The 27,226-nt window shown below is 46.6% G+C and overlaps 1 protein-coding gene across 2 annotated transcripts in view; it reads left to right on the top strand.

Moving 5' to 3' along the window:
• The first annotated feature begins 2,372 nt into the window (after positions 1-2,372).
• The window catches only part of MBNL2 (muscleblind like splicing regulator 2), a 172,651-nt gene continuing 147,797 nt past the window's right edge, over positions 2,373-27,226 (top strand). Inside the window, exon 1 of one of the 2 annotated variants that reach the window (XM_050950253.1) lies at positions 2,373-2,581. The gene's annotated coding sequence lies outside the window, so the exon portion shown is untranslated. The remainder of the gene's footprint in view (positions 2,582-27,226) is intronic. The other variant, XM_050950190.1, reaches the window with a different exon arrangement.

Genomic DNA, 27,226 nt, shown 5'->3' with positions numbered 1-27,226 from the left:
CGATGGGGCAGCAGGGTGTGGCGGGGGGGAAGAGCCCAGGGCTGGGATAGGGGACAGCCAAAACATTTTTTCCTTGGGGCGGCAAAAAACCTAGGGCTGGCCCTGATGATAATCTATAATCTTTAATCAGAAAAGCTTATCGTGAAAGCCATGGTTGGAAGCTGACGCTAGGCAAATTCAAACTAGACCTATGATGTAAATTAAGTGATAGTAATTAACTACTGGAACATTTTATCTAGAGATGTAGTGAATTCTTCAGTACTTGAAGTCTTCAAATCGAAACTGTATCTCTCTAAAAGACATCCTATGGCTCAACCAGACATAATGGGGTTGATGATGAGTTCCGAGGGTTATGCAGGAGATCAGATTATCTTAAATGGTTCCTTTGGGGTTTAAAATCTATTAATCAAAATGGAAGGAGATTTCCCTATATGTTAAATGATGAATGTCAAATCTAGTTTTATGTTATGAAAAATTCTTATACCTAAATTAAAGAATTCAGTCACTCCCAATATTTTTTTTGCAAATATATTTGTAGAGTTATTGCCAGAAATGCATCAAGAACAGATGGGTTGGACCTCACCCTCCTATGTTTTGCTTGTAAGCAAGTTTAATGCTTCATTAACTTATGAATATAACTTATGAAAAATGGCATCTCAGAAACAGACAAAAGGAGTATGAAGTCTTGTTTCCTAGTTCTGTGATCTTCCACAGAATTATCAACAGTTGATGGTTTGCTAAGCCTTAATTCTGCCAGTCTTACATTTAGTTCCATGTGGTTTTTTTTCTGAAGAAAGAAATTAGTAAAATTACTAATAGTACTTGCTGGTAATGAAAGCTAAATGGAGTCCAATATAATCTTCTGTGTGTACAGGCTCATAGTTTCTGGAAGAATCTCATTCTGAGCTGAAGCTTTCCATGCTTGGTTTAGGAAAAATCTCTTCAATCATCAAATTATCTGATAGCCTGGTCAACCCTAGTATGTCGAAAATGGCAGTTACACCTCAGCAGTGTAAATCTGCATAGTTCCACTGACTTCAATGGATCTGTGCTGACTTATACCAACTTGCCTCTAGCATTTAAATAAATAGTTCTTAATGAGGAAGGTTCACTTATATTTTGGAGGCAAGAGTGGGGGAAAGAGACTGCATGTCTGCACTAACATAGACCTTGTTGTGACCTGGGATATGATGCTGAGGAGACTACAAGGGCTGTGACAGCTGGCCTTTTGCCAACATCTTTTTGTGGTGAAGGTGTGGTCTACTGGTCTACATTAATCTTGTACCCAAGTTAGTAAAATCAGTACAACCCTCTTGTATGGTACTCTTATTTTTAAGTGTCCACACAAGAGGGTTTGGTTCCATGGTGCACAAACTGTGAAGGATATCACTAAGGTGTCTCCTACAAACCCTTCAAAACTGGTGCCTTCAAAACTGCTTTTTACCACTAGTTAAGATATTAAGACACTAGTAGCATTCCTCATTCTAAGTATCTGGTCTTAGTGGTAGCTATTTGATTAAACAAATAAAGAATAAAAGTATTTCATATTTGCCCTGTTTTCTCAAATTTACTACATACAATTTTTCAAAGTGGAAGAATATTTTGCACAAAACTGCTCTAGAGAATGATGGGTTATTTTAAGAAAGCAGGAGGCAAAATTAATGAGCCATACTCTAATAGCAATAAGCCTTATGACAGTGTGCATTAATAGCCTATTGGTGTATTTCAGAGGTGGCAGAACCTGCATGCCAAAACCCTACTGATTTATGCCCTGGGGAGGCTTATTGCTATTTTAAGAGTAAGTTGCTTTTTGCAGTGACTTCACTTTCCCCCCATTGTAAAGAAGAAGAATAAAAGGGTGTTTGTCGTTGGGTGGATTTTGCAGTCTTGCTTGGTCTCAATCCCTGTAGCTACTACCTACTGGCGTGGGAGTACTTCCCACTTCTTGCTCAACTTGGCTCCCATACTGCCACCGATCCCGGTTTCAGTGGGACTACTCAGGATCGCAAAGGTAAGCACGTGTGTGTTTCCAGGAGCAGGGCCCAAGTGGTGAACTGTGTGCTTGGGTCGTGTAGGCACAGGATGGACGAGTGGCCGAGTGAGGTGGGGACTCCAGACCCAGGGAAGAGCGCAGGTGAGAAATAGTTGAAGGGGGCTGTGCGTGGTGGTCCTTCCCCTCCCCGCCCCCGGCGAGGTTTGGGTCAGGTTGGGTGGGAGCCCTACACCAGGGTGTGCAGGGGCGGTGGCAGGGCGCTGGGGGTGCCCCCTGGAGGCGGGGCGGTGGGTGATGGGGAAGCGCTGGGGCGCACACTCTCCAGGCGGGGCGGTGGGCGGATGCAGCCCGTGCGAGTCCCTCGGGGGTGGGGGGCACGTTCGAGGGGTGCAGGAGCTGCAGTGTCGCTTTGGGGAGGGAGGCGGAGTCACCGAGGGAGCTGCACCCTCCCCTCCGCGCACAGGGCGGGGTGGCCAGGCCCGGCCCAGCCTGGAGCGCGTCGCTGGCGTGTGTGGGGCCGCGGCGGGAGAGAGGCGGCAGCTAAGCTCCGCGGTCGCCGGGCTGACACAGCCAGGGCCCCGCCAGCAGGTCAGAGGCGCCGCGGGCGTGGGGCAGGGCCCAGGGGCCGTGGGGGGGCGGGTGCGTGTCCGTGGGGGCCGTGCGCGGGGGCAGCGAGGCGCCCAGAGGCTGGGGGACGAGGGCACCGGCAGACGGGCCTGCAGCGCTCCGCAGGGCTGAACTGCTCCCCGGGTGCCGGGGCGGCTTTTTGTTCGCATAGTTTGGGTGCCTGCGCTTGTTTGTCGCTCCGGCTCTGACGAGGCGCGGGGGCTCAGGCTGCGCTGCGAAACCCCACCCACCCCCAGGCTGCAGACGGGGAGACCTTGCTGGGCTCCCGAGTGACGAGCAAGGCCGGCGTGTGTCAGCTCTGCACCTGTGCAGGAAACTCGTGTCGGGAGGGACGTTGACCTGGGGCCCTTCTCCAGCGCGTCCCCGCCCCGGTGAGGAGTTACGGCTGAAGAGCGCTACGTTGCCCTGCTTTGTTGACATGGGCAAGTGTTTATCCTTAACCTTTGGCGTGTGTCCCACGTCTGTTCTAAGAAGTTGGGCTGCCCCAGAGGTGGTAACCGCTGAGACCGGAGTTCTGTTTGAGTTAGACAGGAGCTTCGTGCCCTTCCTCGGGACGGGGAGAACTCTGCTTACTCCTTATTCTGTGTGGTTCAGTGGCAATTGATAGTTCTGGTAACTCAGCGTTTGGCACACTGCGCTCGGTAGAAAGTAGCAGTGAGCAGAACGAATGTGTTTGTTTCTTCTGGAGGAGGAGATCTCTGATTAAGGCCTTGTTTACGTTAGCATTTTTCTTCAAATTTCTCACCATTGCAGTTCTGCTGCTGGCAGTAGTGGCTAGGTGGGCTTATGCAGATGTCTTTCTAGAAGGCACTGGTCCCTCTTAACTCATCTAGACTTGCTGTAATTAGGATTAGACAATACTGTGGCTAAAACATCAGTGGCCTGTCTGTACTAGCTCTTCCTTTACTGCTAATGTGCCTCTGGTAGAGCTGTGCCAGTGGGAGTGAAACAGTGCGAAGTTTGAATAAAAATGCTAGTTTGTAATCACACCCTGAGAAACTGGGGAAAACACTTAAGTACCCTCCTCTGTTACCAATTATACGCAGAAAGCCTGTAGATAGATAATGTTGATTAGAAGATGTCTTTTCACTTTTTAAAAAAAATCTTTATTTTCAGTCAGTTTCTGTTTTGAGATGTTTGTCTGTGATTTTTACGCCTGTTCTACTCCTGACCACAAGTGCAAATAACAGCAATAATAATGCATACATATATTTGAAAACAGCATGACCTACTTTTTGATATACTTTGTTTAACTGTAGTATGAAGCTATGCAAGGATAATCTAATTAGTGAGAATGTTTATGGTAGTCATTTCAAATTGCTGTATTTTGAAAGTAATACAGAATTATAATTAGGAGCAGAATGTAATTGTTTTCTTAAATATACGTGACTCAGCATGTAACTTTAAAACACTGTTTATACCACGATGTGTGAATTAAAAAAATCCTTTTGATCCTCATTACCTACAGTTCTTGCATTGAGTTTTCTGACACTCAGTGTGTGTTTGACAACTGAAGTGTCATCCAGGGGATACTGCCCTTGAAGAATGGAATGGTCTCTAGCATTTCTGTGCCAGGCTGGCAGAAAACCACTTGCTCTTAAAACGTGTTGATAATAGAGAGAAAAAAAAGTTCAGCATCAGCACTGCCAGTTTTGGAAACTAGTGTAGACTAGGCGTCCGGCATAGTGGTAAAAGTATCTGCAGTCTGCCATTCAGCTTGAATGTGCTAGCAGTGGTGCTTGAAAAACTCAGTTTTTCTTAGTATTGTTCAGAGCCAGGTTGGCATGTGTTTGAAGGATAAGAGAGCACCTAGTGGGACAAGAGCCGTTTTCTTCCTCTCTGACAATAAGGCTTTTTTAACACCAGTTGTCATCTTGTTCCCCTCTGCATGCTGCTCTTCTCCCAGATTACCATGAATGCCTTGGTTTGCTTCTATTCCAGGTTACTGGTATACAAGGCTATTGTGCTTCAGCCACTGGCACTCACTACTGCTTATGTAGACCCTGATTCCTGTGTGTAGCTATAGGTGGCCTGACCCCTTGATTTCACTGCAGCTCTGCATAGGTGCATTGGTCTGCCTATGTTGAAAGCAGCTTGCAGCTTCGGGGCCACAGAGTGGTCTGGCAGCCTGCTTGTTTTGCTATATTAGCATTGGTCTCCTCATGAGTGGAATGGTTGCATGTGCAACCAAACAGGTTGTCATTTGTAAGCCCAGCTGTGCTATTATGTGTGTAGTCTCAACATAGTTTTCCTTCTGAAGTTTAATTCCTCCCTTCATCATCACAGCCTTTTCTTCTTTCTTTCTTCACCTATTTTTAAAGTCAAGCAGACAATTGGGACGATCTGTCACAATCTCAAATTTTTTAGATTAAGGTGCTAGAAGTGGCATATGATTCATTATCTTCTTAATGTTTGTCTTTTATAGAATGAAGCCTGTAATGCTGAGACAGTTTGGACAAAAGTCTACTTATTGGTAAATCTTAGACAAAATTCCTGTCTGCTATTACATCCACCCTCTTTCTGTAACTTTTGTATACTTCTCTGCTGATTGGATAGTCTCTAGAATGGAGTTGTGTGGGCTGTAAATTTGGAATGAATTAGTTCAAAGGAAGAAAATATTCTTTCTATGCGGGCAGAGGAAGCTACTGCTGTTAAAAGTGAGATTATCACTTCAACAGTCTCTGAATCCAAGTGCTTAAGTGACTTCCACCAGTTCAGTGGTGTGACTTTCTTTAAAACATCATCAGCAAACATATATTTCTTGAATGGTTCACCCTTAGTTCTGAAGTTTATTACAGTTTGCATTATGGAGGGATGACTGCTGGATGTCCATGTCATAGCCAACTCCTTGTCTTCAGCAGTTAAGGTTTGACCCTGGTACCTAATATTGAGAATATTTGCAAGAAAATGAGCTGGAGATAGTGCTTGTCCCATTTGTTTTTTTTTAATGCTTGTAATTTAACTTTGGTATTGCAGTAATGCAACAACTTGTCCACACTGGCGCTGTGGTGCTCCAGCAGGGGTGCTGCAAACTTTATTCCACTCGCTGGAATACTCGCTGTGTATTGCATATTTCTCTATCTAAGATCTCACTCAGTTCCTTCTAAATTTCAATAACGTCAGCAATAAAGCTCTGAGACAGATTAGCGTGGAATGCTGTGTGTGAGAAAGAGTGGCGAGGGAGGGAGAAAGGGGGTCTCCTGCTGTATGAACTTACAAGACAGCATGCTGACATGCTCTCAGCCCCACAAAAACCCATTCTATCTTCCCCTACATACACACAACATACTCCCTGTCCCACTCCACCCCACCCTCATTTGAAAAGCACGCTGCAGTCACTTGCATGCTGGGATAACTGCCCATAATGCACCGCTTCCAATGCCACTGTAAGTACCACAAATGTGGCAATGCCACTGCGCAAACAGCTGTCAGTGTGGACAGACTACAGCACTTTCCCTGCTACGCTCTCTAAAGGCGGGTTTAGCTCAAAGCGCTCTACATCTGCAAGTGTAGCCATGCCCTTAGAAATGAATTCCTCCCATCAGCTGAGTTTGTAGAACCAAGCAGAAAGGGGGCAGGGAGGCCACAGTGAATAAAAATCAATTATTTAAAATATATATATTTCTTTTATTTAAATCAGACCCCCTTCCTCCCTCCCTCGCCACTCTTTCTCACACACAGCATTCCACGCTAATCTGTCTCAGAGCACACTTATCTGTCTTGGAGCAGATAAACAGACGTCTGTCAGAAACGGAGCTTTCAGGCGGCATATCCACATTCCTACAGAGAGTTCCAAACAATGAGAAGAGTGGCCACTTAAGTTAAGGGGATTATGGGACGTTTCTCGGGGCTGATCAGAGTGCAGTAATGCAACAACTTGTCCACACTGGCGCTGTGGTGCTCCAGCAGGGGTGCTGCAAACTTTATTCCACTCGCTGTGGTGGAGTACCAGCAGCGCTGTAGCCGCAGAGTCAGAGTGCCCTACGTGTCTTGCCAGTGTGGATGGGTAGTGAGCTAGTGCGCCTGGGGCTGCTTTGTTGCACTGTAACTCGCAAGTGTAGCCAAGCCCTAAGACTCATCTTCATTGGAGGAGGAGAGTAAATAACGAAGTCTTTTGTCCTCTTTAATGTTCCACTTTAGTACATCTGGTGTCAATGTCCCTTCCTTGTGGGGCAGCACATACCTTCTGTTGGAGATCAGCATTTCACAGTAATTAATGTTTCTTTCCTGTTTGGTGATAGTTACTGGGGATCACAATGCAAACACTCAAATATTACCTTATAATATGGGATAATGCATGCAGCAATTTACACGCATTCCATAAAGTCTAAGCATTAAATGCATTCTTATAGTTAAAATAGGTATTAGAATTATACCAAGACACAGATGAGCTGGATTGGTTCCAACAATGTATTTGTCAGGAGAGGGCCTTGGCATAAGCTGGCATGTGGTCTGCCAGCATCACGTGTACAGTCTGATTTTATTTTAGGTTAGACATGTTCTCTCGTTAACTGCCACCATGGCCTCATTCATTAATACCTTGATTGTGTATATTAACTGCTTATAAGCCAAACCTTTCTACTCACTGAGGAAAGTCTGTCAGTGCTTGTTGGGACACTACTAGAGTGCTTCAGAATCAAGAAACCTTTCAGCAGAACTTGGGTCCAAACTAACCTGCCTAGAAAAACTCAAGAGCCTTGCACATAGGTATTAAATCTGTAAAGTAGATTCTATTCTACTTATCAGAGTAGAACCCCAACTCAATCTTTCTTCAAATGATTCCTACAACCCCATAATCATTTTTACTGCTCTTCTCTGAATTGTTTCCAGTTTGTTGATAGCTTTTTGATGCTGAAGTGCTCAGAGAAGATGTGACTGCAGTAGTCAATAGCAGAGATGAAAATAACTTAGAAGCTGTTTTTTCTGGTAGACCCCCAGCTGGGCCTCCCTCCCCCCCCCCCCCGATAGCTGTTTAAACTGTGCTTGTATGTATTTTTTTCTAGAGTATATAAAAATAAAGCTTTCACACTCTCTTCTTATTAGCTACTTTTATAATACCTTTTTCACAAGAGAGTCATATATTATCTTAGTGAAACCACTTAGATGTGTGTGTAATTTTTACATGCTGCCAGTGGTAAGTCATAGAGGTCTGATTCTGATCTGTTGATGTTCTTCTTCGAGTGCTTGCTCATATCGATTCCAATTAGGTGTGCGCGCACCATGTGCACGTTCGTCGGAAGATTTTTATCCTAGCAACACTCGGTGGGTCGGCTGGGTCGCCCCCTAGAGTGGCGCCGCCATGGCACCAGATGTATACCCCTGCCGACCCAACGGCCCTTCAGTTCCTTCTTACCACCCGTGTTGGTCGTTGGAACAGTGGAGCGCGGCTTAGCTAATCTCCACCGCCCTAGCTACTTGTAATTCTTTTACTAATCCTTGTGTATACAGTTATAATTTTTATAGTTGTAGTTAGTTTTACTCATTCTATAATATAGTTAGTGTTTATAGTTGAGAGGGGTTCGGGGATTAGCCCCTTCCCTGCATCCGGTATCGGGGCCCATGCCCGGTTCACCAGGCTTCAAACCATGCTCAGCCTGCCACAAGCCGATGCCAACGGGAGATCCCCACGACTCCTGTCTTAAGTGCCTCGGGGAATCCCATCTCTCTGATAAGTGTTGGATCTGTAAGGCCTTCAAGCCCAGGACGAAGAAGGAGTGGGACTTTCGTCTCAAACAGCTCCTGATGGAGGCAGCTCTACCTCCTCCACCCTCAGCACAGAGCGCTGGACAGTCAGCATCAGGCGGGAGCGTCTCTTTGGCACCAGATCGTGCCTGTACCGCTAAGGTCCCTCGGCACCTACCGTCGCCGGCACAGATGTCTGCTCGGCACCATACCCTCTCCCTGCGGGTTAAGAAACATAAAGACTCCTGTTGCTTCCGTGCCGCCTGCACCACAGTCGGAGCACCCACCTAAGTCGGACCGCCCGTCACCGACACCTGCCGCGGCACCGCCAGCTTCGGCACCGTCGATTCCAGTCCCTCAAGGGCCTTGGAGTCCGGTGCCTGAAAGCTCCCCAGCGCACGCCGTGGTTGAGCTCACTATTCCCTCCATGCCGGAGACCTTTTCCGTGGTGAGGGAGCTGATTGCGCTGACGGAGTCTGCGCTGCCTCAACTCGTGGCACCGCCGGTGCGGGTTATACAATCGATCGGCAAACCTGCCCTGCTGAGACCATCCTCTGTTGGCACTGATCACGATCGCGGTCCCACTGGTGCGCTCGGTCCTGTCGCCGATCCCAGTCCCAGCACCGCTCTCCATCTCGGTACCGGTCACACTCGTGGCACCATTCAGCGTCCTGTTTGCCGGCCCGATACTCTCGGCACCAGTCTAGCTCCCAGCACCGTTCCCGGCACCGTGCCTCTCACAGCCACTCTAGACGTCGAGCTTCGAGATGCCGGTTGACCTCTTGGCACCGCTCCGGTCGCAGGTCCCAGTCTCGTTCCCGGTACCGATATGGTGCCCAGTACCACTCTCCGTTACCGCACAGAGAGAGATCATTTAGAGATGGAGACCCTTCCCAGGGCTTTTCAGCTCCTCCGTGGCTGTCTCAACACACATCTGTGTCATCTAACGCGGACAGTGCTTCCTATGCACAGGACCGTGACTCAGATGTGCCCAGCTGAGTCTTCCAGGAGACCTAGGCCCAAGAACAAGGACTTCATCAGTGGTCATTCTGGACACCTTGGGCATATCACCAAGCCCAAGGTGTGCCTCCGGTGCCATCACGCTCCGTATCATCGGAACACCGGGTGCCGGAGGCGACTGTCAGCCGCTCGCCTCCTGCGGGTATGGAGGAAGCTCCCATGCACCCAACAGACCCTCAGGTTCCACCTGAGCCTGTCGTCGCCCAAGAACAGGAGCCCACGCAGGACCCTCTTGTCCCTGGCCTTTCCTCTTCCTCCTCTTCAGATGAAGCGGTGGCTGGGATATTCTCCTCGGGCCCTCCTCCAATTGACCTGAAGGCACATCAGGACCTCCTGAGACGTGTAGCCCTGAATATGACTCTTCAGGTAGAGGAGGTCCCGGAGGTAGAAGACCCTGTGGTGGATATTTTGTCAGCTGACACCCCCACAAGAGTGGCCTTGCCATTCATTCACACGATTCAAGCAAATGTCGATACCATCTGCCAGTCTCCAGCCTCTATTTCGCCCACGGCCAGGGGAGTTGAGCGGAAGTACATGGTACCCTCTAAGGGGTACGAGTACCTGTACGTGCACCCTCCTCCCTGCTCCCTTGTCGTGCAATCAGTCAATGAAAGGGAGCGCCATGGCCAGCAAGCTCCGGCTCCAAAATCAAAGAGGCTAGGTGCATGGACTTATTGGGCTGTAAGGTATACTCTGCTGGGGCCCTCCATCTCAGAGTGGCAAACCAGCAAGCTCTCCTTAGCCGGTACAACTATAACACCTGGGCAGCAGTTGGAACATTCACGGAGTTAGTTCCTCAAGACTCCCGTTAAGAGTTTGCTGCCCTTTTGGAGGAAGGGAAGATGGTGGCGAGAACTTCTCTCCAGGCCTCACTTGACACAGCAGACTCCGCAGCCAGAACTCCGGCTTCAGGAATTTGCATGTATCAAAGGGGAGTATCATGGCTTCAGGTGTCAGGCTCCCACCTGAACTGCAACACACCATACAGGACTTGCCCTTCGATGGCGAAGGCCTATTTTCTGAAAAGACTGACCCTAGGCTGCAAAGCCTGAAGGACAACAGAGTGAACATGCGCTCACTTGGGATGCACACACCAGTGACTCTGCGCAGATCCTTCCGTCCCCAGCCTCACCGCCCTTACCCCCTGCCTAGGCCACGAAAGGACTTCGGCAGAAGGCGCGGCCGAGGCAATCGCAGACAGGCAGTTGGGACCCCAAGGGGGTCAGAATCAGGGTTCCTCCAAACCACCCGCGGGACCCAAACCAAACTTTTGAAGGCACGCCGGAGGACGGCGTACCAGTTGTTTCCCAGGATCGTTCCCCTCCTTTTTACAACTGTCTTTCCCTTTTCCTCCCTCTTCGTGGACCCAACTAACTTTGGATCATTGGGTCCTACGCATGGTAGAATTCAGATACCACCTCCAGTTTATCTCGCCCCCTCTCTCCCACCCCCCATCCTCATCCCTCTTCAGGGACTCCTCTCACGAGCAATTCCTCTTGCAAGAGATACGGACGCTCCTTGCCATGGGAGCTATAGAGGAGGTACTGAAGGACTTGAGGGGCTAGGGGTTCTATTCCCGCTATTTCCTAATTCCCAAGGCGAAGAGAGGTCTCAGACCTATCCCAGACCTGCGACGACTCAACAAGTTCATGATAAAGTTGAAGTTCCGCATGGTATCCCTGAGGACCATCATCCCGTCCTTGGATCCCGGAGACTGGTATGCCGCCCTCGATATGAAGGATGCGTATTTTCACATTGCCATTTACCCTCCACACAGACGGGACCTCCGGTTTGTGGTCAACCGTCAATATTTCCAATTTACGGTCCTTCCGTTTGGCCTCTCTATAGCCCCACGGGTATTCACAAAATGCATGGCTATAGTCGTCGCCTCCCTCCGTCGTCGGATACATGTCTTCCTGTATCTCAACGATTGACTCATTCGAGGGGCCTCCGAGACCCAAGTCACCCGTCATGTGGGCATCGTCACGGACCTATTCGAGCGATTAGGCCTGATGATCAACATAGAGAAATCCACTATGGTTCCCACACAAAGAATAGAATTCATTGGGGCCATTCTGGACTCCAATCTTGCCAGGGCCTGCTTACCACAGCCTTGGTTTCAGGTGACGGTATCAATTATACAAGGCCTGCAAAACTTCCTGACAACTTCGGCTCGCACTTGTTTTGCCCTCCTGGGTCACATGGCTGCCTGCACGTTCATGACCAAACACTCCAGACTACGTCTCCGTCCCCTTCAAACTTGGCTCTCCTCGGTATACCGCCTGGGCAGAGACAGTATAGGCATGATCCTTACGATCCCCTTGGTCATCCTAAGCTCCCTGGACTGGTGGTTGACGCCCTCCCTAGTCTGTGCAGAGATACCATTCCATCTGCCTTAACCTTCAATGACCCTCACAATGGACGCGTCATCTTTCTTCTGGGGTGCCCACCTCGAACATCTCCGCACTCAAGGCCTTTAGTCAACTCAGGAACCGGTCTTGCACATCAATGTGTGGGAGCTGAGAGCAGTCCACCTTGCGTGCCAGGCGTTTCAAGGGCAGTTACAAGGCTGTTGTGGCTCAGTGTTCACAGACAACACAATGGCCATGTTTTACATAAACAAGCAGGGAGGAGCATGTTTCTCCCCCCTTTGCCAGGAAGCTATTCAGCTCTGGGACTTCTGCATAGCCCACTTAATAGACCTGGTAGCATCTTTTCTCCCAGGAGTTCGGAACACTCTGGTGGATCAACTCAGCAGATCCTTCCTGTCTCACGAGTGGTCGATTCATCCGGAAGTTAATCCATTCTGTTTTCCGGAAGTGGGGCTTTCCCTGCATAGACCTGTTCGCCTCCCGCGAGAACAGGAAATGCCAAACGTTCTGCTCCTTCTAAGGTCTCTCCCAGGGCTCGATCTCAGACGCATTTCTGATAACATGGACGAGCCATCTGCTTTATGCCTTCCCACCGTTCCCGCTGGTTCACAGAGTCCTGCTTAAGCTCCGCAGAGACAGAGCCCACTTTATCATGATCGCTCCAGCCTGGCCGAGGCAACACTGGTACGCCATGTTGCTTGACCTGTCGTTAGCCAATCCAATCCCTCTACCTCTTTGCCCGGAACTGATAACTCAGGACCACGGCAGACTTCACCACCCAGACCTTCAGTCTCTTCACCTCACAGCATGGTTACTGCGTGGTTAAACCAGTCCGAATTACATTGCTCTGCCTCGGTCCAACAAGTGCTCCTGAGTAGTAGGAAACCTTCCACTAGGTTAACATATCTGGCCAATGGAAGCACTTCTCCTGCTGGTGCGACCAATGTAATGTTATTTCCACCGAGGTTCCAGTCCTTAACATCTTGGACTACCTCTGGTCTCTGAAACAGCATGGCCTAGCGGTATCTTCATTGAAGGTGCACTTGGCGGCCATCACTACCTTCTACCCAGCGGAGAGTGACCGCTCGGTCTTCTCTCACCCCATGGTTTCGAGGTTCCTCAAGGGCTTGGAGCGATTATACCCACAAGTGCGCCGCCCCTCCCCAACTTGGGACCTCAACCTAGTTCTAGCCAAACTTATGACGGCTCCCTTCGAGCCGCTAGCAATCTACTCGCTGCTGTACCTGTCCTAGAAGACAGCCTTCCTCGTAGCCATTACATCAGCAAGACGAGTTTCCGAGCTTCGGGCTCTCATGGTGGACCCCCCGTATACAGTGTTTCATAAGGACAAGGTACAGTTGTGACCACATCCGGCCTTCCTCCCTAAGTGGTATCGACCTTTCATATCAACCAGGATGTCTTCCTTCCGGTCTTCTTCCTGAAGCCACGCTCATCACGCCAGGAGCAACAACTGAACTCCCTAGATGTCTGTACGGCGCTCGCATTTTATATCGAGTGAACAAAGCCCTTCCATAAAACACAGCAACTCTTTGTCGCGGTGGCAGACCAGATGAAGGGCCTACCTGTCTCCTCCCAGAGGATTTCATCTTGGGTGACATCGTGCATCCGCATCTGCTATGACTTGGCTCATGTTCCGATGAGCCACCTTACTGCTCATTCTACCAGGGCTCAGGCTTCATCTGCCGCTTTCCTGGCTCATGTACCTATCCAGGAAATATGTCTTGTAGCTATCTGGTCCTCGGTCCACACCTTTGTGTCACATTACGCATTGGTTCAACAGTCCAGAGATGACGCGGCATTTGGATCAACAGTTCAACATTCTGCGACATCTCACTCCGACCCCACCGCCTAGGTAAGGCTTGGGAGTCACCTAATTGGAATCGATATGAGCAAGCCCTCGAAGAAGAAAAGATGGTTACTCACCTTTGTAACTGTTGTTCTTCGATATGTGTTGCTCATATCCATTCCAAACCCGCCCTCCTTCCCCTCTGTCAGAGTAGCCGGCAAGAAGGAACTGAAGGGCCGTTCGGTCGGCAGGGGTATATATCCGGTGCCATGGTGGCGCCACTCTAGGGAGTGACCCAGCCGACCCACCGAGTGTTGCTGGGGTAAAAATCTTCCGATGAATGTGCACGCGGCGCGCACACCTAATTGGAATGGATATGAGCAACACATCTCGAAGAACAACAGTTACAAAGGCGAGTAACCGTCTTTTGGATATTATGAAGGGCACCCTAGAAACACCTGATCACATGTATATGGTCTTAAGATAAAGCTGTGAATTTTGTCTCTCCCAGCTTTAGCAGCTTTTTGTTTGCTATGGTTGTTCTGTGTATGTGCATATGTAATCCTTCATCTTTCCTTATTGCAGAAAAGCTTTTGCAAAATGATGAGTCTTGTAATGTACTATGAAAACTGTCATGCTTAGACTCTGCCTTATTCACTTCAATAGATTTTCCATGATTGAGTGTTCCTGACCCAGCATGCCTTATTTGTGTCTTTCAAGAGCTTCACCTTTGGCAGCAGGATTGTCCCAGAGGAGTGCAGCTCAGTAGATAGGTGATTTCTCATGTAAACTGGTCCCAGCATGTTGACTGTCTTAAACATTAAGACATATTGGTACTGGAAGTGAACTAGGAGTTGAAGAGTGAACAGCATCAGTATATGTTCTTTAGAGCTTTTCAGCTAAGGTGGTGGGCGGTTGCATTCTAAACAAGTTAGACTTCCTGTCTAGCCTTCACTTTCAGCCCGATGCATTGGGTTACAATAATTAGTGTCTTGATTAGCTTCTTGGTGTTGCTCTTCTCACTAGCAACGCTTCATATTTGTTTTCAAGTTGAGCTAATGAGAGGTTTTCTCTGGTAGGCACTCTAATAATCTTGTGACTCTGTCTGCTGAGATGATATAAAAGGCTTTATTGTCAGAATGTTCTTGACAATGACGTCTGTTGCATCTCAACTTTACTATTCTATATATGTTCTTGTATCTCACTCATCACCATAGTATCTGAATGCCTTCCAACAGTGCATTAAACAACATCACTAACATCCATCACATGTTTCTTCTCGCATCCTCTTCATAGGGGAGAAGTGTGTGCAGTGGAGAGTCTTGTTTCAGTGGGTATTTAAAAAAAATAATAAAAATGTACATGTTGTGTATTTGTATTAGAGAAAATGCATCTTACACTTGGAGCAGAAGCTGGTGAGATTTGTGATGGTCCTTAGTTCCTGGGGTAGTCCTAGGGAGGGGGCCCTAATGAGGTGATGGTGTGTCAACGTCCAAGGGAGGGGGTAGGATTTAATGTTCTCAGTATTGACATCTACACTGAAGATCAGGTCCAGGGTATGACCTGTGAAAGTCCTGTATCTTATAACTATCAACGTGCTTTTTTCTCAGAGGTAGCTATCAGGTTGTTAGAAGGGGATGTCCAAATTAGTTGATGAGGAATTCTGTTAAATTAATTAAATTTATTTTTATGGAGAGTGGAAGAAGCAGAAAATGTAGAGGAGGTAGAGCACATGAAGTAGGGAAGGAAAGGGTTAGGAAATAGAACCCATCCGTTTGGAGAAGTCTGATGGGGGTGAATCTCTCTTTTGTAATCCTAACAGGTAGTGAATGAAGTACTGCATGAACTTTGACTCTAAGATACAATTTCTCATAAAATACATTTTGATAGCGGTGGAATTAAATCTTAGGCCACATCGACACTACCACTTATGGAAAAAACACCCCCCTCAGCAACATAAATTTCACTGGCATAAGTGGTAGCGTGCACAGAGCTACTACCGCTCGTTGGGGGGTGGTTTAATTATGTTGATGGGAGAGCTCTTAGCCGTCGGCATAGAGTGGCTACATGAGAGACCTTACAGCGGGACAACTGCACTGATAAAGTTATCCCGTCTCTAGTGTAGACATAGCCTTAGTGTAAACTGTGTGAGCCATACTGTCATCACAGATGTAGCTGTCCCAGGGTCTGCTGCTTGTACTGCTGACATGTTATATTGACTCTATTTCCTTGGTCTTTGTAGCTTTTGCTTTTACTTCTTTGGTGCAAAACATTCCTGTTGTTTGTGCAGAGTCATCTCTGATCTATTGGTAGATCTGTGCTTACGACAATGTAGAATACCAATGCTGCAAACCCAGCCAGCACACGTATAAATAGCAGCATAGATGGTGAAGCACTGCTTAGTCTAATAGTGCCCTAGATGCCAGAACCCTGGGGTTGTAGCCCCTACTCTGCTTTCTACATGCCCTGGCAGTGCTGCTCAGCTCTGCGCTGCTATTTTTAGCATTGTCCTGCTGTGGAAGCCCTGTCCGGCTGCAGTGAAAAGCTCTGGTGGGCGGAGCTGCCAGAGCCTTTCCTCATTGCCTTCCTTCCATCAAAGCCTTTCATTGCCACATGTAGATACACACCCCAGTAAGGGTGGATGCAGCTTGCCTTTTGCTAAGGTGTGTTACTAATGTACCCAACATGCCACTGCAAGTGTAGACAAAGTATATATTTCCATCAGCCTAAGGAGATAACAGGAACAAGTGAAGGTAGATGATTGTGCATGTGGCTGTTATTCTGTAGAGTAATTACACAAGAGATCATAGGTAATTTAATATACGAAAGGCACTATACAAAGTACTCTAGTACTTCACAGCAATCAAGCAAGCTAAATCAAAAGGGCATTTTTTGAGATGAGAATTAGTTTGGTGCAAAACCAAACAATAGTGATTTATTTAAATGCAAATTTATTTAAATAGTGATTTATTTAAAACTAGCATGACAGAAAAATTTGCTTAAGTGTACACAAATTGGTAAACTGCCCCAAATAGCCTGTTAACCAAATGTCTTGTTGCTGGTTAGAAGTCATAGCTTTCTCCTACCCTCACCTCTGAGAAAGAAAGAAAGAAAACTTTCTATTTAAATACCCTATGCCTGTTCCCCCTGCCTAGATACGCTGTTAATCACATTGGTTCTCCCCTCCCATACATACAGGCTGCCAATCACTGTAAAGGCCCAGGAGTCCACCCCTCCACGTCTCACTTTAAAAAAAACCCAAAACTAGCCAGATGACTCTCATTTTCTGTGAAGTGATAGGTGTTCCCTCTGCTGACAGAACAAATCAGGGAGATTGCTGTCTGTGTCCATTGTACACCCCTGAGCAACTAACCTGGGTGCAGCGCGACAGGCCCAGACTGATAAGTTCAGTGGCAGTTTATAAGCAAATGGTGCCTACTTGCAGAAATATGTATCTGTATAATTTTTATATTTTAAATCTACATCCCAAGAGTTCATGAAAATAATAGAATAGTTTTTTAAATGAGTTGAATCAGTTTGCTAAAGTGAGTCAATATTTTTCTTACTAAATGAAGGGGGAAATTTAAAATATGGTTGGTTAGGTGTCATCTTTTTGGATTTGGAGCTGAATAAATACTTAGGAAAACATGCTTTTAGTTTTAATGGGTCATTCGATAATTGTCCTTTAGACCACTAGCCCAAGATTCATGCTGGCTGCTGACATTGCTTAAATTTCATGCAGAATTTGCAATGGATAAGAGGTGGACAGCTGAAGCGTCTCAGAAGATGCAAGCACATAAAATTTTTTTGGAGGTAAAACTAAGTAACAGAGACGTTCCAGAATTAACATCTAGTTTAGTTAAGTGAAGGTAATTCATAACTTCCATTGCAGGCGAATCCTGTTCTCTCTGCATTGCCTTAGGGGCCATCATGTAGAATCAACATGATTTTTGCTTCCCAAGATGTGGAGCTGGAATTGGGGAACACATGCAGCAGATACACATGCTCTCAAAACTAAAGGGATCTTATGATGTACAGATAAGGGGATTTTAGGGGTGGGAGCCAGCGGATCTTCCTATTAGATAGATTCATCAGATTTTTTTCTTCCTGTATCTGGTTTGAGTAGAAGCAGAGAGCTGAGGTGAAGGTGTTTTTCAGGAAGAACCTCTCACTATACAACTCCGTTGTTCAGTAGGGTGAGGATCTGGAATATGGACAGTTCACATCTTTGCATTGTTTTCAGATGTCGGTCTGTCGACCTGTCGTGGAACAGGGTAACACAATAAGCTCAGATTCAGCTGAGGCAGCATCAGGCTTATTCCGAGAACACAACACCGCACCTAATGGGTAAGGAGCAGCTTTTGTGTTGAGCAGACACTGAGTGGCACTAGCTGAGTTCTTACATATCAGGTATGGAATGGCCTCTTGTGGGCAACAGCCAATATGGGGTGAGCTATAGCAATTCAGTTACAAACCCTGCACTGGCTGTATGAGTTCCTTACAGGACTCAGGAAGATGACACTGTGGGCTTCTCTATAGGGAGGATTTAGTTTGCACTAAGTTGGCGCACAATACATAGACATGTTAATAGGGTGTACACAGGAAAGCTGTACTCTCTTTCAGTTTGCATCATTGTGTACACACAAGCAGGGGCTTGGTGTGCACTAAGCATGCAGCATTTCGGGGAGGTATCCCCAAAATGCTTTACTTTGCTGCTGAGCTATGTGCATTCTGGTTTTTTTTTTCTTCACTGCGTGTTGTGGGATAATATAGTGGAGGTCAATGAAACTCTGGGATTTGGGGTCAAACTCTAAAAAATCCACTCTCTATCTCATAGTTCCTGCCTTTTTGGGTGGGCTAGTACCATTTTTGAATTGCTATCATGGAGAATTAGATGACTGGGGCTGTTGTCATGCAAGTGTGTGCTGCCATGCAGAAGGTACTGTTTCACTGGTTTATGAAGTTTGGTAATGCACAGGAGATTGACTGACTGCTTTTCATGGATGGAGTTCCCAAATTGTATTGGGGCAATCGATGAGACACGTGTGTGCCTATCATATGCTCCTGCATTTGGCTTTGGAGTTTATAACCAGATGGGGGGTATTTCTCCATGGTGCTTCAAGGCCTGGCTGACCGCTGTGGCAGGTTTACAAACCTAAATGTAGGGTAGTTTGCAAAGGTCCATGATGCTAGGATCTTTCAGAATTCACACTTATTTACCTTAATACATAATGGATAGTTTGCTCCCAGGATCACTGCAGATATTAATGGTGTGGAGATTGCTCTGGTTATCTGGGGAGACCAGTTTATTCTCTGCTTTTGTAGCTAAAGAAGTAATTTACAGGCCACGGAGACAGAAGGCAGTAATGATTGTGTGCATAGTTGCAGAATGACAGCAGAACGGGCATTGGCCTTCTGAAAGCAAGGCAATGCTGTCTTATGGCTAGACATAAATTTATGGCACAAGAAAGTTTTCCCTAAGGTTATATCTCTGTGTTGCATTTTTGCACAGTATTTGTGAGAGTAAGGGGGAGAGTCTTAACAGGGGAGGCTGAGGTTTAGAGGCTTGTTTGGTGGCATGAGCAGTCATCAAGGCTTCAGCCATCAAGGCTTCTGCCAGAAAGCATAAACGACTAGGGCAGTTTTGTTAGGGGTGCCTTTCTTTTTCAGGCCCCAGGCTCATATGTGGAAATCTATGTCCAGCACTTATCCCGGTTGTGGGGGTGGTGCTGGGAGCAGTGTTGGATTGTGAGCATTGGAGTTGCTTTCATTGGTCGCAGAAGTAGCATGTTGTTGCACGATGTGTTTACCTGCCCTGTTCACAGGTTCGGCCGATCGTGGCTCCCACTGGCTGCGGATCGCTGCTTTGGGCCAATGGGAACTGCTGGAAGTGGCGTGGGCTGAGAGACTTACTGGCCGCTGCTTTCAGCAACTCCTGTTGGCCCGGAACAGTGATCCGCAGCCAGTGGGAACCATGATCGGCTGGACCTGCTGACGGGGCAGGTAAACACACCAGCTCAGCCCCCCAGGGGCTTTCCCTACACAAGCGCTACCCCTATTTGAGAAATCCTGGTGTATCTTGTGTCTGTGCTTTTTTACTTCTGTAAAAACCTACAGGCTGCAAACATTTTGTTTCTTGTTTCATGCCCTGCAGAGTCTTTGTGACTTTTTAATGTTTTTATTGCATAAGTGATGCCAGTACATAACAGCCAAAGTAATACTTGGAAAATGTTAAAAATTTTGCTCATAGTGATTATAACAACATGAGACACAACTTTAATGTGAAGAAGTCTGAAATTCAAATAAAGAATGGTGGAGGGGGACAGCACACAACAATGGGTGGGATGCACTCTCCTGTTCTCAGGTGTGTGAACGTCTTGCTTTTGCTGGTTCATGTTTTTCTGGAGTTGAGAGTTGGGGCTCAAAGTTGCCAAGTGCATTGAATGGCTTGAATGTACTGGGCTCCCACATTTTGATGTTCATGCTTCTCTGTGACGGTACTGGGAAGAGGACTGACCTCTGCAGGAGTACAGCCATGGGGCTACAGCGGGGAACATCTGCGGGTGTTCCCAATACCCTGTATTATCCAGGGGCTTCAGAACACGGCTCAGTCCTAGTGGAGGACACTTCTTTGACTGAGGGGCCTAATAGCAGCATGTTTTCCAGCGGAGCATTGTGCCTGTGCATTGCCTCTGCGAATAACTTTTTTTTAATAGCCCTGTCTGTCCTCATGATATTTCTGGTTATGGCAGTGCTGTCCCAAGCCACTTAATTTCTGCCTCTGGATAGTTGCCCATCTTTCTCCCGCTCAGATTTAAAAAACACTGTCCAGCTCTCTGTAGTTCTCTAGGTGGTGTTTTTTGTTTTTTTTTTTTTTTTTTTTTTGTGAGCCTGTAAGAGGGCTCCAGACATGATCAGGCCTAAGAGTGACTACACTAGCAGGGGTATCGATCTAAGATACACAACTTCAGCTATGTGAATAGCGTAGCTGAAGTCAAAGTATCTTAGATTGATTTACCTCGGGTCCTCACGGCGTGGGATCGATGTCCGTGGCTCCCTGTGTCAACTCTGCTACTGCCGCTTGCTCCGGTGGAGTTCCGAAGTCGACGGGAGCATGTTCAGGGATCGATATATTGCATCTAGATGAGACGCGATATATTGATCCCCGAAAAATCAATCGCTACCCGCCGATATGGCGGGTAGTCTAGACGTACCCTTAGACTTCTATTTCTTCCCCTTCAGGTTGGACAGCTGCTCAGCTGCTGATAAAGGCCCTGTCCTGGAGGGTGTTGCTGCTGGAGGTCCCAGGGAGTTGAGAAAAAAGCAAGCGGTTATTGTTCATATTACAACTATTTTCATAGAAGTAATCGTAGCATTTTTTTAGTCCTCTGTTTCTGAATTCCATTCCCTGAGGTTCATCCCAGACTTGGGGAAACCTCAGATGGTAAGTGGCATGTGCATGGGGGCAAGATTGGGATGTTCCTGGTTTGGGTCTCCAGTTATTATAAGGGGTCTGAGATGTTAGTGGGGGCAGGATAGTAGTCCCTTTTGTATTCTCATTAGATTGTCCTGATTCCTGATGACAGAGAGGCAGAGAATGATCTTATTCAGAAAGGTAAAAAGGGCAGACCAGTGAGAGATGCTGTGAAGTTACCTAGATGGTCTCCTTCATCCCACGCCCCCATAAAGGAGGAGGAGGAGGAGTTGTGAGCTATGCCAAGGGTGGTGCAGCTGTCCCACAGAATGTCTGGATTAAAGTCGAGCAATTTCTCAGTCTTGTATTCTATTTAATGTCCCCTGCAGATATTCAGAAAGTTCAGAGAAAATGGCCTGGGTTCTGCACTGATTATTTGACACCTTTTCTGTTTCCAGGTCTTTCCCCATCCCCCTCATGAAATATATAACCTGATGAAAAGCCATTAAGAACTGCCTGGCTATGCTACTCCTAACCTAAATGTCTTTTCCTGTACAAATCCCTGTAACAGGTTGTTTGTACCTGAGCAAGGAGCAGTAGCCCGAATGCCCATACCTAGGTGTACCTCATGTAAGCTGTGAATACTAACTAAACTTTTTTTTGTGTAATAGCTGTCTCAATAAACATTTGAATTTCACACAACTAAATAATATCATTATGGAATGTTCTGGTGGGAAGGCAGGGGAGGGGAAGTAGAGGCTGTCTGAGCCTGCACCTTGCAAGTTTTGAGCATGTGAATGGAGTTAGGAGTGGGGGGACGGGATGCAGCATTTGCCAGGAAGGAGCGATGTAGGGAGAGACAAAGAAATTCATAGATGGGAAGTGGATGGGTTTGAAAATAGATAATGGACAGGGCTTCAGCACAAGATAAAAGCTGATTGCCTGGCTGGTCCAGCTGCCATTTTGAAATTGTGTTGCGGGAGGGGTTGGGGCAGTATGAAGGCAAACAGCATTGGGTGAGGGAGGGAGGGGATGGAGACTTGGGAAGGTTTCTAGCTCACATCTATCAATAATGGCAGTGGCCAAGAGGCACCTGGCACTGAAGTTAACACAGCAGTCTAGCATAATAATAAATTGAAGATAGGTCCCCTCAATAGGATCTTCCTCCTGTGTCCTGAGCTGGATTTGGGTCTGGGAATTGGGCGGCTGTGAGTTCCGAAGAGAGCTTGGCTGTTCGGGGAGATCTCTTCACTGTCCCACTTGTTGTCTACATGGGCCCTAGTGTGGAAGTGATGGAATACCACCGTTCGCAAGGACCCAGCGTTCTGTTGTGGTATTCCCTACAAAAACTCCTGCCCAATTGCCTATAACATGGACTGGACACATGCACGCCACTAGGCTTTTTGTTATCCCTTATCGTTTTTCGGATGTTCACCCTTTATATGGCACTGGTAGGCATTCTAGCTGTGACCCTTCTTAGGCATCAGCTTTGAGATCCCCACAAAATGTTTCTTATTGTGGTAGTTGGTCACAAGAGTTGCCTGCACAGTTGCTTGTTCTCAGATAGTGAGGAGATTAAGGATCTCACCACGGCTCCAAGAGACTGCTCGAAGAATGTTGTAAGACTGCTGGAGTAATACCACTATAATGCTGTTATGCTGACATATTTGAATCCCGGAGCAAATGGACCGATTCTGGTCCCATGCCATAATTTAAACCTCTGGTCAACTTGGCTCTGGAGTAGTGGAGGCTACACATATAAACAAGTCAGTCACGGATACCCACAAAAGCAGTGTAGGATAGCAGTTGGAGTACTGCCTAAGTAGTGAGGAAGAAGAATTATGTGCACATGAAAAGTAAATCTGCATTAACTCAATTCACATCAGATTTAGTATAGTTTGAAAGAAGACTCCAGAATTTGCACTGGGTAGGGAGTTAGTGCACTTTAAGGGTTTGCGTTGTGTGTATGCAGGAATTTTCAATCAGCACTAACTCAAATGAGTATGGACTAAACCCCCTCTGTAGACAAGTGCTACGCTGGTTGATTTACATTCAGTTCACATTCTTCTCAACCTTACAGGCTACAAACATGGGGGGTTTTGGTTATTTTTAAGAAAGTTTTGGTTATGCATTATTCGCTTTAGAATAGCTCTCAGAGTCCTCAACCAGATTATTCCTCATTGTGCAGGGTACTATAGCTGGCACATTATCCCAATGTTTGTAATGAGGGAACTTTTCTACTCACCATTGGTAAATGCATTTGTCAAGCCCTGGCTCACTGACTTACTGTTTACATGGCTGTCTTAAATAGTATTTGTATGTCTGTGTGTTTCATTGTGAGTCATAAAACTGTGTTGCTGCATAATATGCAACAGCTGAAGCTAGCTAAGAATTTTTGTTTTGCATTTAACTAGATGGCATAGCACTAAAGAAAAAAGGGCTATGGTTGGAAGAGTCTTTTCTGAAATGAGTAAAGAAATACAATTCATGTTTGCTCTCAATTTTAATAACTCTTAAGGATTAATTTTCAGACTGATGGTTTATTGAATTATAAACAGCATTTTCAGTTGTCTCAAAGAAAATGAGAATTGTTTTCCAAAACACAGCTCTCATATAAATCTGTTAATAGACTCTACATTTATTATTTTAAAGGGTTTATTGTATATTATCTATCTTACATTAACTTCTTCAGTAAGAAATTAGTTGTCCTGCAAAAATGCTCCTTTTACAATTAATTTTGTAGCAAACCAGAGAGTTGTCGAACAGCTGGGAAGATAAAGAGGGTGTGCACAAATACAGTGACTAAGTTGTAATCAATTCTGTTGAATATGCACTTCCATACTTAAAGGATCACTCACAGGTTAATAATGATGAGCAAGATTCTCAGCTGAAGTAAAAGGATGCAATCTATATTTCAGAAATATGGGGCCAGATCCCAAACTGATATAAATTGATAGTGGAACTATACCGATTTACATCAGCTAAGAATTTAATCTCATATTTTAAACATATGTGTTCTTGTCAACATAATAACTGAAAATATTATAAAGTGAAACTTCAGAACATAAGTTTGTTTTTCACTGAGATGTTTCTTCACATTTTGCATTATCTTTCAGCATGGAGAATCTCTCATAATGGAAATAAAATTTTCTGTTTCACAACTGGTTCTCCTGCAGGACAAATATTGCCATGTTTGGATTACAAACACCGTAGAGGAAATCTTTTGTTAACAAGGAGACTTTCAGCTGGAATTAAGAAAAAAAGTGTTGAAAATTTTAGTTTTATAAAACCTAAGTTTTTATTCAAGTAAGATGTGACAATGTCTCTTCAAATAAATGGTCATTCTCCCAGACCACTGTCTGACTTGGAACCTTATCTATATTATGGAACTCTTCCTACATTTTTAAGCTATTGCTACTAGCAGTTCAACTCCTCCAGTGTTACAGTTAGAGCTTACATGAAGAAGTTATATCTGTACTGTTGAGAAGTGCATACTTAGCAGATGGCCTTTGGTGTCTTTTTATTTTGTTCAAATCATTATTAAAAACATGTGTCCCGTACTAGCCACGAGCTAACAATAACTGATCGCAGAGTAGTAAGTAGTCATTTTTTGTGTGAAGCAGCACCAGAGAGGGATAAGACACATGCTTTGTCAGTGGGTTTCACAGCTGTTTGCTAACAGCAGAGCAATGGTGAGACTCGGGAACCTTTGGTTCCATTCCAGGCTCTGTGGGGGAATGTGGTCTTGTGTTCAAAGACTCTTCTGCCCAGTTCCATCCAACTACTGTCTTCTGTCTTCCCGACCCCGGTCCTTATCCAAGGTGTATTCTCCTTTGTAACCCAGTCCCAGTTTCCGCTCCTCAGACTTCTTGACCCAGTCTCTTCCCACCTACTCCCAATCTTATTGCCTAGCCAGTTGCAGTTCCCACCTCACTTCTGGGTCTGTCTAAATCCCAGCCCTTTGCCCCTTCCCTGGGTCCTTGTTGCAATCTCTTTGCCCAGGGAGCTCTATACTGCCCTGCCCCCCCACCTCCTCAGGATCTCAATTCTTCCCCTCCATCTTTCATTCCCCAGTCCTCAGGCTCCCTCTCCCCCATCCTGCCCATGGATCTTGGCCCACTTGACTACTTCATTCCACTACATCTGCTTTGGCGCTTGTTCCCTCAGTATTCACAGGCACCTTCCTCCTTCACATTGCCTAGGTGCCAGCAGGAGGGTCAGTGAGAGTACAGAAGAGAGAGTCTCTTACCCTAGCCCGGAACAGCAATTGCAGGGAAAGTTCTGAGCGCCTGTATCCCCACACTGGAACATGCTGAATTGAGATATGGAAATGGCACATGTGCAGTACAGTCACATACAGGAGAGGTAGCATGGAAATTTGGCTAGGTGTTCATTGCAACAGCAAAAGATACATCCTTGGTACAAAGGCCAGTTGCCTGCCAAATGTCCTTGTCCAAAGTGTAGGGTTGCTAGACCTTCTCAACAAAATGACTGTAAGGATTTTTTAACATGGCAAAACATGTTTTCCCCTAAACTTGTTCTTAGAAATGTCTGACCCATTTTGGCCGAAACATTTAAAAAAACAATCAAATGAAACCAAACAAACGGGGAAAAACAAAACAACCCACTACAGCCTGAGGCAGATGCTCAGGATGGAGAATTTCAGCCCACCTTTTTAAAGTTTGGACTGTTACAAGAATCTGAAAATATGGTCATGTAATAGGCGGTGCTGCTAGCTCCATCTATAACATAGGCTATCTCCAGTAACTCCACAAACTTGTTGGATTCAACTGGTTGCCGAGGTGGGTCTCAAGGAGGTACCTGGATGTGAAGAGAATATATGGCCTGTGAACCAGTTTGGGAAGGATGTGCAGGGGTTATTGTGAAAGAACATGGGGAGATGCGTATGGGGAAAGAGAATAAATAGGACTTCAAAGCTTTTGTCATTGACTGAACGTAGGGGCTGTTTCGGAAAAGAGACCAGAGTGGACTGGTAGGAAAGGGAGCAGAGAGGTGCCAGAAGGCTGGAATAAGAAGCTTGAACTTGCTGCACTGGCGGAGGGGAAGCCAGAGTAGGGAGATAAAGGAAGGAAGAGATGGAGTTGTGGTCAGATTGGTGGACAAAGAAGATAGTTGCAGCAGCTATGAGGGGCAAGGATAGGGCAATTTGCATTTTATGGAGGCCAGAAAGGAGGGGAGAGTGCAGTAATTAAGAGGAGAGGTGATGAGGCCTGAAGAAAGTTTTAACTGTAGGGCTAGAAGAAGAATGGGTTTTGGAAATGCTTCATTTCAGATATGCAGAACAGTCAATAATAAACAAAGGGGCCTTGGGTTACAACTTTTAAATGAATGAGAGCTTTGTTTTTGCCTTGTCTATTCATATATTTAAGCTTTTTTTATACAGTTTTAAATATATATGGCTTAATGTATTTTTCTAAAAAGGACTCTCAGTTGTTTACAGCACAGCACTACTGTAGATTTCTTATATTTTTATGTTTAGCTTTTAATTTAATTGAAAGTTCATGTTTCTTTTTTTAAAAACATAACCCTTCATTCACTGGCCCCTTTTGCTGCAGTTTTCTGTTGCAGTAGAACATAATGGCATTCTAGCAGCATTTGTGTTTCAAAGTGAGGAAGCTGGTACATGATTTAGTTCTATTGCTTCACGTAGGACAGGGGCAGGCAAACTTTTTGGCCTGAGGGCCTCATCGGGTTTCCAAAATTGTATAGAGGCCCGGTTAGGGGAGGCTGTCTCTCCCCAAACAGCCTGGCATGACCTGGCCCCCGCCCCCTATCCGACCCCCCCCCCGCTTCTCGCCCCTGAGCCTCCCCCCGGGACTCCTGCCCCATCCACCCCTCCTTGTCTCCTGACAGCCCCCAGTCCCTGTGCCCCTGACTGCCCCCCCCGCAGCCCCATCCAACCGCTCCTCTCATTTCTGACTGCCCCCCCATACCCCTGCCCCCATTCAACCCCCCTGTTCCGCCCTCTGACTGCCCCAACCCCTATCCACACCCCTGCCCCTGATCACCACCCTGATCTCCCCTGCCTTCTGTCCAACGCCTCCCTCCCCCCCTACCGCACTGCCTGGAGCACCAGTGGCTGGTGGCGCTACAGCGCGCTGCCCAGAGCACCAGGACAGGCAGCCGTATCACGTGGCTGGAGCCAGCCATGCCATTGCGCAGCACAGAGCACCGGGTCAGGCTGCGACTCTGCAGCTGTGCTGCCCAGCAAGAAGTCGCAGCCCTGCCTCCCTGAACGTTGCCTCGTCGGCTCAGTGAGCTGAGGCTGTGGGGAGGGGAAACAGCAGGCG

Source organism: Gopherus flavomarginatus, chromosome 1, assembly GCF_025201925.1.
Source record: "Gopherus flavomarginatus isolate rGopFla2 chromosome 1, rGopFla2.mat.asm, whole genome shotgun sequence".
Classification (NCBI taxonomy): domain Eukaryota; kingdom Metazoa; phylum Chordata; order Testudines; family Testudinidae; genus Gopherus; species Gopherus flavomarginatus.
Note: the sequence above shows the minus strand (reverse complement) of the source record. Positions and strands in the feature narration are given on the sequence as shown.